This window comes from Marmota marmota, unplaced genomic scaffold, assembly GCF_001458135.2.
Source record: "Marmota marmota marmota unplaced genomic scaffold, marMar, whole genome shotgun sequence".
Classification (NCBI taxonomy): Eukaryota; Metazoa; Chordata; class Mammalia; order Rodentia; family Sciuridae; genus Marmota; species Marmota marmota.
Genome location: NW_025999853.1, coordinates 40,451,460 through 40,463,569, shown reverse-complemented (window position 1 = coordinate 40,463,569; position 12,110 = coordinate 40,451,460).

The following is a 12,110-nucleotide window of genomic DNA, read 5'->3' as shown; positions in this document are numbered from 1 at the left end:
CAAAGAGCTTGGCATTGTGCCAGCGACAGGAAGAAGGCCACCATAGAGGGTAATGTGAGAAGAAGCTAAAGAGCTGCAGGGAGCAGATCAGCTGGGGCTTTGCAGGCCCCTGAAAGGAACTGTTGAGTTTTATTCTACATTATTAGGAGCACACAGAACACATTGCAGAGTTTTAAGCAGGAACATGACATGGTCTGATTTACATTTAATATGGTCCTGGAAACTGAGCAAGAATAGTACTTTGGTTCTGAGTTAGAAAGAAATCAAGAATGACTTGTGATGTTAGGTTTGAATAATTGGAAAGATAATGCTATTTATTAAAATGGGAATGATGACAGAGGTAATGGCTTGAGAGATGTGCTTTAAAATATTTTGCATATTATGCATTCATATTTTATATATAGTTACAAACTATGAATTCCATGTTAGCTGTGTGACTAAGAACATGTTATTTAACTTGGCTGTGTTGTTTCTTCAGCTACAAATGAGGATCACAATAGTACTAAGTTCACAGGATTGCTACGAGGATTAAGTAAGCACACAAAACTCTGGAAGACTAGACCATTTAGCAAGGAATATTTAAGTGACTGGTTGTTATAGATGATTATTACATGAAAAAGAGCCCTCTTTTTATTTTCACTTGTTTTAGTTAGCTTTTTCCTAGCTGTGACTGAAAGACTGGACAAGAAAAATTAGTGGAGAAAAAGTTTATTTTGGCTCATGATTTCAGAAGTCTCAGTCCATAGATGACCAACTCCATAGCTCAGAACCCAGGGTGAGGCAGAATATCATGGCAGAAGGGTGTGGTGGAACAGAGCAGCTCAGGACATGACAGAGAGAAGTAGAGAGTTTCACTCACCTGGACAAAATATAAACCCCAAAGATATAGCCCCAATGACCTACTTCCTCCAGCCACATCCTACCTGCTATAGTTAATCCATTCAAGTGAATTAATCCATTGATAAATATCTCATACTGATCATTTCACTTCTGAAAATTCTTCATTATCTCACATATGAACTTTTGGGGGACACCTCATATCTAAGCAATAGCCACACATTTTCACTAACCCTATTATAGCTGCTCTTTACATATCTTTTTTTTTTCTCTTTCTTTGTTACACAACTTTATTTTTTAAGTTATCTGTTTACTTAACTGTAAGTTCAATGCAAAACTTTCTTTCCTTTTTTCTCTGTCTCATGCTTAAGTCCAACAGAATAGTTTAAGCTTTATTCATTCAATAAAAATTTGACTCAATACTTACTATGTGACCAGCTGCACATATTACTAGAAATACCACGAAAAAACAAAAACCAGACATTGAACATGTTTTCATGAAGCTTATTTACTAGAGACAAGGGAATGACAGTTTATAGAAAAAGTAAATAAGGAAAATCAATCAGGTAGCCCTATATGGGACATTTATTTATATGCATCTAGTAAGTGTTTTATATGAATTTGTTTAAATAATGAAGTAATTACTATGCAATACCTCTTCTAACAAAGAACAAGTCTACTCTCATTATAAGCCACCCAATCAGGGGTTCTCACAGAAGGGAGTCATAAGAAAGGAATGTCAGCATCACTAAGGGAGATTTTTCCAAGTCACAATGACCCTCCAAAACCCAGCTCAGGTGCCCCTTCTTCCAGCAAGCCTTGCCTGAAGCTCACCTGCCCTGTCCCTTCCAAGAGGCCTGAGCATGGGATTTACAGCACTCTATGTTATTGTAACTAGTTATGATAGTAGTTCAGGTACTTTGACAAATTAGTAAAAGTGGCTTAAAGAAGATGAGAGGTTTATTTATTTCTCATGTTAAGGTCTGACCTGGGGTTTGGAGGATCACTATGACTTGGAAAAATCTCCCTCAGTGATGCTGACACTCCTTTCTTATGACTCCCTTCTGTGAGAACCACTGATTGGGTGGCATATAATGAGAGTAGACTTGTTCTCTGTTAGAGAAAGAAGAGGTATTGTGTAGTAATAGTGGTTGGGGGTGGGAGGGACAGAGGAGGTGGCACTGCTATAGGAAGTCATCCAGGAACCTGGGTTCCTTCTGTCTCATATGTTATACCCTGAAAGTTTCTTATACTCATGACCGTGACTCACCACTACTTAGGCAAGTTCCAACCCAAAGGAAGAGGACAGAGAGCAGTTAATATTTAAGAACAGAATAAGTAGGTTGCAACTTTCACTTCTCTTCAAATGCCACTGCCCCATGGCTATTCCACCTGAGGAAGAGAAGTGTGGCTTCTCTAGCTGGATGGCTGCATGTGTGTCTGGCTAAATTTGGGAGTTTCTATTAGCAAAGGATTGGTACACAGGTCAATCAGCTGTCTCTCCTCACAGGCTCTGCTGCAGGGCTACATTCTCTGCTATAATTGAGACCTTCTTGGACTTCCCTGGAATTGATCTCAAAGTTTGTTCAGCAAAGAGCCAGAGCTTTATCCACCCCTGTTTGTCTGACTAGCATAAAGCTTGGCCTCTGGTGGGCTCTCGGTTCCCATGTATTCATTATAGAAAGTGTTAAATAAATTTTATTTTCTTCTTACAGCAACCTATAAGAATCTTTCTTTATGAGTGCTGATATTTAAAACTTACCCAATAAAGACTTATAAATTACAGACTTGCTACTAGAAGCAAAACTTACAATAACCTCTCAAATCCCTTGTTCTTACAACAAACTATGCTGGGACATTTTAAGTAAATACCCAAACTTAAGACTACCGTTTAAAAGGTAACCTCAAATCTTAGACGCTAGAATTTTCAGATGGCTAGCATACTTGTTTTTATCCTATACCATCGAAACTTTTCTAAATGACAACACATAAGAATTCTGCTATAAAGACTTAACTTACAGAATCTTGAAAACGTTTTAGATTAAACAAAAACTTTAATCTCAGCCACTTGGGATCATTAAATATAATCATATTGTTTGTCTTATAATTAGTAGGGTTTTCACTCTTTACATTTTTTAAAACTTATTTGTTTGTTTGTTTTGTTGTGCTGAGGATCGAACCCAGTGCTTCACACATGCTAGGCAAGTGCTCTACCACTGAGCCACAATCTCAGACCACGTTTTACATTTGTAACAGAGAACTAGGGGTTTGTTAACAATTTTTTCTATGTAAGATATGAATCCTTGAAATGAGATACAATTAAAGAAATATTAGCAAAAGATTGTTCTGAATAGACATTCTTTCCTCAGAAAAGAAACAGAATTTTACCCAAGAGTTTGAGAAATGTCATTTTAAACAAAACTCAACATCAAAAAATGAATCTAGGTACAGACCTTCTACACTTGATAAAAGTTAACTTCTAACTTGATAAAAGTTAACAGGATTATATACCTAAATATAAAATGCAAAATTATGAAACAGTTAAAAGATAACAAGAGAAAATCTAAATGACCTGGGACATGATGACAACTTTTAGATCGAACACCAAGAACTCCAACCATGAAAAAAGTAACTGATAAGTTGAATTTCATTAAAAATCTACTGAACAGAATGAAATGTCAAGAGATTGAAAAGACAAGCCCACACAGAGAGAAAACATTTGCAAGACATATTTGGTAAAGGACTATTATCCAAAATTTGCAAAGAATACTTTAAATTCAAGAATAAGAAAATGAACAACTTAATTAAAACAACAACAATAACAACAACAACAAAAACCAAATGAGCAAAGGTCTCAAAAGACACTTCACCAAAGAAGACAAATATGGCAAATGAACATATAAAAAGGTACTCCAAGTCATATGTCATTAGGGAAATGCCAATTAAACATCAATGAGATACTACTACAAATCATTAAAATGACCCAAATCAAGAACACTGACAAGGATGTGGAGCACCAGAAATACTGCTTTGTTGCCTTCAGAAAGACACAGTGATACAGCCACTTTGGAAGATTGTTTACTTCTATAAGAAACTGCCAAACATATTCTTATCATTTGATCCAGCAAGTATACTCCTTGGTATTATTCAAAGGAACTCAAAACTTATGTCCACACAAAAACCTGCACACAGGTGTTTAAATCAATTGTATTCGTAATTGCCAAAACTTAGAAGCATCCAAGATTCCCTTGAGAAGGTGAAGGATAAAGGAATTATGGCATATTCAGACACTGGAATATTATTCAGCACCAAGAAGAAATGAGCTATCAAGCCCTGGACAGACACAAAGGGAACGTACATGATACCCCACTGAGTGAAAGAAGCAAATCCGAAAGCTGCATGCCATATGATTTCCAATTATATAGCGTTTGAGAAGAATAAAATCTAACAGAATTAGGGCTGGGGTTGTGGCTCAGCAGTAGAGCGCTCACCTAGCACGTGTGAGGCCCTGGGTTTGATCCTCAGCAACACATAAAAATAAATAAAATAAAGGTATTGTGTCCAACTAAAAAATAAGTATTTAAAAAAACCTAAAAGAATTAGTCATTACCAAGGGTTGAGGATCAACGGGCAATACACAGAGGGCTTTTAAAAAATATTCTTTTTTTAATTTTTTATGTGGTGCTGAGGATGGAACCCAGTGCCTCACACTTCCAAGGCAAGCACTCTACCATCGAGCTTTGGCCCCAGCCCCGACACAGAAGGCTTTTAGGACAGTGGAATAATTTTGAATGATACTATAATTATTTTGAAAGATATTATACTATAAGTCATTATATATCTGTCAAAACCTAAAGAATGTACAACATCAAGAGTGAACCCGAAGGTAAACTATGGACTTCGGATGATAATCATGTACCACTGTAGGTCCATCAGTCATAACAAAGGTACCACTGTCGTGGGGGATGTTGATAGTAGGGGTGGGCTGTACACTTGTGTATATAGGAGGTATATAAGAACTCTGTGCTTTCTGATACATTTTTCTATGAATATAAAGTTGTTATGAAATATAAAATTTAAAGAAGACAAATTCAAACTAATCTTTCCCTAGCATTTATATAAAGTTGGTGGAGACAAGTAAATTAAGCAAGAATGGTTATTTGAAATTGCTGTTTAAATTTACCACTAAGGTAATGAAAATGGAGAAAAGATTCTGCATCTCAACAAAAAGTATAAAAAGCTATAGATGATTAAATGTCTTAATAACTGTCATAAACTTATAGATACCATGGGTAGTCCATTCAAAACACCAAGGCATATGTAACTGGGGGTTCTCCCTTGCCTTCTTGCTCTCTGGAATGAAAAATAAATATTTGCATTCTCTTTGTAATTTTGTAGCTTATGCTAAGAAAAAATTTAAATGTCAACCTGCAAAGAAAAACAAAAGTTATCCCTGTCATTACATTTTAGCCAAAATTATGTCTTAATTTTCAGTGGTGATAACTAGTCTCCCTAGAAAAATTCAGGCCATAGTAATTAGAAATCTCTTACACGTTCTTGCTCTTCTGGGTTTTGAAAATAAGAGAACAATTAGGATTATCAGCAACTCTCCTCCTTTTCGGTTGTCGGACGGAAGGAGGTAGCCTGATGAAAAGGGGTGGGACTAAATTATGAGATCTGGACCCCCATCTGAAGGAGTGGGCTTCTGTGTACCTCACATCCAGCAACAAAGAGTGGAGGTCCCGCTGCAGTCAGGTCATGATTTAAGGAGTTGTATCAGATCCTTGGTCCTCCATGTTCATCCTATGAGAAACACCGGAGGATAATCCTTTCTTACATGGACCAAGATAGAAGAATAGGAGTCATGGAACACCCCCACTTCTATTGTGTGGATGTGTGTCATAACAACCCAATAAATGGGCCTCCTTTTCAATTACTTGATATTCAGGAAGCATCATGTAGTTGAATCATGTATATAGAATAGGGATAAATAGAATGGCTGAGTGTAAATGACTTACAAAATTCCAGAAGCCAAGTTGCAACTTGCATAAAAGCAGAGTATCTGGTAGAGGGTGTTTTTATTTTCACCTATGATGTTTTGTGTCTAACAAAAACATACACTTTCTCAGCATATCTGTGAAAGGTTGCAAAGGTCAATATGCCATTCCTTTCAGAAAGCCAAAGTCAGTGAAGCAAAAATAGGTCTCTCACTGAAAAAAAACACCAAGTAACTAGTTCTAGCAGAACTCACAAACTAACTGCATGATCATGGTCACCTTACTTAACCTTTCTAGACCAATTTTCTCACCTGGCTTATGTGCTTGGATGCTCTAAGTTTCTATGATTTTCTGATTTTGTGTCTTCACACATGTGAACATCTTGAATATCAAAATTTCCTAGAACATTAAGAATCTTGCAAAGATTTTTTTTTATATAATTATGTGCTCTTTGGTACATGTTGGTAATGGTTCTCAAGTTACTGCCTTTGTATTTGGCTTGGGAAATTAAAATTCCTTAAGGATGGAGATCTCTAGATTTCTATTTGGTTAATTACCCAATAATGTCTTGTAAAGTGCTTTGCACATTAACATTCTCATGATAAAAATGATCAATGCTCATTCTCTGCTAAAGTACTGGATTGTAAAATTACACCCCTATAAAGATTCATCTTTCCCTTCATCAGCATTTAGTACACACCCTGATACTAAGCACATCCCACATATTTATAGCTGACAAATTAAGATTTTTGTACTTTGACAAAAATAAAAAAAGAGACATTTGATAAAAGCAATACTTAAAATCAAGTATTTACTCAATAAACACTACCTATAATACTAGGAAATAATTTTTCCATACTCAGACTCATAGCCTTCATCAGGATCAGGTCTCATGGGAGAAAGAGTGAAAGGCTTTCAGTGGGAGAGCATAATCCTCCCCCTACTTGCTGCAGACACCAATACATAACCACATGCTTTTTACTGCCATATTTCCACTAACATCCTTATCAACTGGACAATATGTAAAACAGCAAATCTACTGCCATCCTCAGAGTCTCAAACAGGAAGCCTGACGATTCCCAGTGTGACCAGTGCTAATTCTGTTAATAGTGCTAATCTCTCTGGGAGAGTACATAGAAACAGCTCCCAGTTGTCATAGGACCTAATGTTTCATTCTTTGTACAAGCTTGACAAGTTTTCAAATGTTAATAGCATTAGCAGTGATATAATGTTACCATGGAAGAGCTGCCCTGAGTCACCAGGATTTTTTAAAAGGTGGGTGGAACACAATCCCTAAACACTAAGAGGTTCAGGATAAGGCATTTTAATTCTCAGCCAGAAAATGAGACACGCTAGCAAACCCACACCACCATGCACATCATAGTTGAGAGTAATGCATTGGTTGAAAGTCAGTCTCAGAGAGATTTTGTTTGTTTGTTTGTTTGTTTCAATTAAAAGGTAATGCTAGGGCTGGGGTTAGCGCAGAGGCAGAGCACCTGCCAAGCATGAGTGAGACTCTGGGTTCAATCCCTAGCACCATCCAAAAAAAAAAAAAAAAAAGAGTTGAGGAGAGGAAGGGTGGTAAATTCTAGACAGAGAAAAGAAATGTGAATATAAAAGAAGCATGTGCTGTTGTAGCTCCAAGCCCAGGTCAGGCCTCCATGCCAGAGCTGCTCCATAGTCATTCCTTGAATGGCACTCAACAGTTGCTGCATGCCCCAAGGTTTTAGGGTTCTTTTTGATAAGACATAGCTGAGACTTCACAGGGCTCTGACATTGCAAGAGGCCTTACAGGTTACAAGGTCTATTTACCAGCTCCTGCCTTGCCAAGCTGAATGCCCTCTGTACAACCAGGACAAGAGGTTGTCCACTTTCTCCTTCAATGTGTCTAGTGATGAGAAGCTCACATATTTAGAATTAAATAACCATGCCTGGTCTACAGGAAGCACAGGGGACTCATTCAAGCATAATTACACAAGAAAAGGCCACTCAAAGTGAATTCACTTAAAACAGAAGCTGAATTTCATAGTAGAGACGAGAAATAAGAAGGCTGGGAAAATGAACAAAAACTGAATTGAATATTGACTTTAATCTTTTTGAGAAAGGACATAATTTTTTAAATTGCTGGAAATGCACACAATAGTACAAATTATATGATAGTGAAATTTAACATCGTTCACTTCATATTTGACTTTCATAGCCCAATCTAAGACAGGTCATTTTTGTAAAAGTTTTCAAAAGCTTAATTAATTTTCACAAAGGCCTCTTTTAATCCCTTGATAAAGAAATCATTCTCTTTTGGCTTGTCTATATTACCACTATTCTTCTAGTTTGCATCTTCAGTTTTTAACTAGTTCAATTCGCCCTCAGATGTGAGTGACTTGTCCACTTATCTTTATCAATCTTATGCAACTGAATTTTACACAAAATTTCCAGTTCACATTATTCTTCACCGCCAAGGTACTTAAGTAATCAGTAACAGCATATATTTACAGGTTCTCTTAACAAGAAAGAGGCTGACTGAAAAAAGACTACAAGATAAGGGTAGAGAATAAATAAATTTTTCCATGTCATAACAAGTTTTGCCTTGTAATTCATTTAACAGGGATTTTTACAGCATTATTATCATTACCTTTCTCTGTGTGATTTACACACAAGTCATGAGAAGTTATGTAGAATCTGGTTATCATATGCATGACCATGTTATCTAGTACAAAGGGCATCAGCTGCCATTTCTCCTGGTAAAACCAATTTGATGTAGATATTAGTTTAGTTTTAGTAATAAGATTGTAGTGAGTAGTAAGATTTTAGATTCTATTTGGTTGACATCCTGTTCTGCAGATGATAACATTTAAGACTGAAGGCAGGACACTGAACTTCTTTAACAGTTTCCTCATCTGTAAAATGGGCATAACAACAGTACCTACACCAGCACCTGCATGTAAGGATTAAATGTCTTTCCAGTGCCTGGCAAGTAGGCCCCTAACACCAGCTGTCATTCTGCTACTATAATATAGCAATTGGGATGCTTTTTGGGTGACTAACAGCAAACTTTTTCTTCTTTTTCAAGGAATTTTCAAGTAATAAAAACAATCTGTATCTCTGGAATAAAACTTGGATTAATAATTGAGTAAGCTAGGTGTCATGATGCACACCTATAATCTCAGCTATTCTAAATTTGAGGTAAGAGGATTGCAAGTTCAAGGCCAGCCTGGGCAATTTAGCAAGTCCTTGTCTCAAAAAATAAAAATAAAAAGGATTATAGGGATAGCTAAGTGGTAGAGTGCCCTTGGGTTAAATTTCCAGTACCACAAAAATAAATAAGTAAATAAATAGAGGAACTAAACCTCCAACTAATATTGAGAGTTTTTATGATCCCAAGGTACTTACAAAGCCCTAAGCAGATTGGCTGAAAGGTTAGCAAAATGTTATTGCTTGGTAATTGGATCTAAGTCCTAAATTCTGTCACAATTTCACTTGCTGCAAAAGTTAGAGATTCAAAACATCATGTTGAGAAATTTTTGCCAATGCATATTAGATGAAAATAAAGTTACAGAACAGAAAAAAATAACAATGTACTAAATTCTAGCCAATGGAAAATAAAAGTGAGATGGAAGTAATTTTCCTCCAAAGTTACAAATTTACAATACCACTAAACTTATTTAAAATTGGGATGAAGGTAAAAAGATTTATTAAATCATACATATATTACAAGCTCAACTCTTCTTTTAAAAATATTCATGAAGTAATACTGTTTCAGTCAGCTTTTTCACCACTGTGACTCAACAATCCAACCAGAACAACTGTAGAAGAGGAAAAGTTTATTTGAGGGCTCACGGTTTCAGAGATCACAGTCCACAGAAGGCTGGCTCCATTTCTCAGGGCTCAAGGTGAGAGGCTGAACATGGTGACAGAAGAGTGTGGCAGAGGGAAATGGCTCACAAGATGATCAGAAAGCAGAGAGAGATTCCACTCTCCAGATACAAAATATATATCCACAGCCATGCCTCCAAAAAACCACTTCCTCCAGCCATACTTCACCTGCCTCTAGTTACCACTCAGTTAATCCCATCAGGGATTAGTTCGCTGATTAGGTTAATGCTGTAAACCAATCATTTCTCCTCCAAATCTTCTTGCATTGTCTCACACGTGAGCTTTTGGGGGGACACCACATTTAAACCATAACAGATATGCTTTGTTTTCATTTTTTAGAAATGCATGTAAGAGAGTGTGGGTAGCGGAAAACCAGTATATAAATAATATACATTCCCCAAATATTTAAATTTTCCAATGTGATTAGCAGCTTGTTTAAATCCTGTGACTTGGACTTCTCTGACTTTCCTGCTTGAGAAAAGCTCCTGGATGGATGTGGGGAGAAAAGTTCAAACTCACTGTATCAGCAACTATTGTTACATAACAATATTATTTCAACTCAGTGGCTTGGAACTACATGCATTTCTTATCTCCCAGCTCCTGTGGGCCAGGAGTCTGGACCAGGCTTAGGGTTCCACAAGGCTGCAGTTGAGTGTGCCCCTTCACTGAGCTCTGATCTGAAACTCAACCTAAGCTTACTTAGGGTGTTGGCAGAATTTAGGGGCAGCTGTAGAACTGAGAGTCTCCATTACCTGCTGGCTATAAGGTGTAGGCTGCCCTCAGCTTGTAGAGAATGCTTGCCTCCTCAAAATCAGAGAAAAGAGACATAGAGGAGACCCCAGAGAGGAGACACAGTAAGACAGACACTACAACACATAATTATATACATATAATCACACACATCCTGCCCCATTCTACTGGTTGGAAATCAGTTACAGCTCCAGGCCACACTCAAGGGAGGCATCACACAGGGCAGGAATGTCAGGAAGTGGTCGTCAGCCAGACCACCTTAAAGAGTCTGCCTGCAACATTCACCTATTTTAATTCTTTAATAGACGAGAAGATTCATCTTTAGTAGAAGAATGAACATGTTGATTTAAAAAAGCCATAAAAAGTCTCCATTCCATATTTCCTTTTGTGAAAACTAGATACACATTTGCTTATGATTGAATGATAAAATTTCCTTTTCCTTAGAACACGCCTTGCTTCTTCAGCTGGTACAGCATAAGGGGTCCAGTTCTAGTTTCTTGGGGTTTGATTAGTGGTTGGAGGTTGCTGGCCAGAGGATAGCATGGTGCTGTCTCACTAGGAGCTGTCATGGGGAGACTCCCCAGCCTCCCCCAGGAGGCAGAGACATCACTGTCAAGCCTGAAATTTCCTGAATCTGGGACTCCTATGCCTCCAGGTCAAATAGACCAAGTATTTGCCCCAAGATGACACCTTGTCCTAGCTCTGTAGTGAGGCAATCATTTCATATTAGCAATAACATTCATGAAACATTACTTCTTCTACAGGCTTCACTAAATTATAGAATTATAGTCCTCGTGAATTGTAGAAGATAAAATCACAATTCCAAAGAATGCCATATGTGATAGCAAAAGGTTAAAGAGATCACGAAAAGCTATATGGAGGAGAAAACACTAATAGTTTATGCAAGTTATTTGGGATATTTTTTCAGGGGGAAGGTACTAGGGATTGAAATTTGAACCCATGGGCACTAAACCACTGAGCCACATCCCCAGCCCTTTTTTCTTTATTTCTTTTTAAGGATTTTTTTTTTTTAAATTTAGAGATAGGGTCTTGCTAAGTTGCTTAGGGTCTTGCTAAATTGCTGAGGCTGGCTTTGACCTTTTGATCCTCCTACCTCAGCCTCCCGAGCTGCTGGGATAACAGGTATAAACCCAAGCACCCAGCAGTTACATTATATTCTTGACGTTGATTTCTCTCTTCAAAATTAAGTCCAGGGCTAGGGATGTGGCTCAAGAGGTAGCGCGCTCACCTGGCATGCGCGGGGCGCTGGGTTCGATCCTCAGCACCACATAAAACTAAAATAAAGATGTTGTGTCCACCGAAAACTGAAAAATAAATATTAAAAAAATTCTCTCTCTCTCTTTCTCTTTAAAAAAAAATTAAGTCTACATCTTCTTATCAGTAGGTTCATTTTCTAACCTACAATAAGCAGGGTTTAAATAATATGATTTGGAGATTAGTGGCATTATTAATTAATACCCAACACTTCATCCCTCCCACAGCTTTACACTTTCAAAACACATTCTTTACTATTATCCCCTATTAGATAAGTTAAAATGAAATAAAGTATGATCTACCCCCACCATTTTAAAAATCTGACTTTTAGTATAGGTAGTAAGCTTTATTTCTTTTGCAATAGAAATCCATACCCTC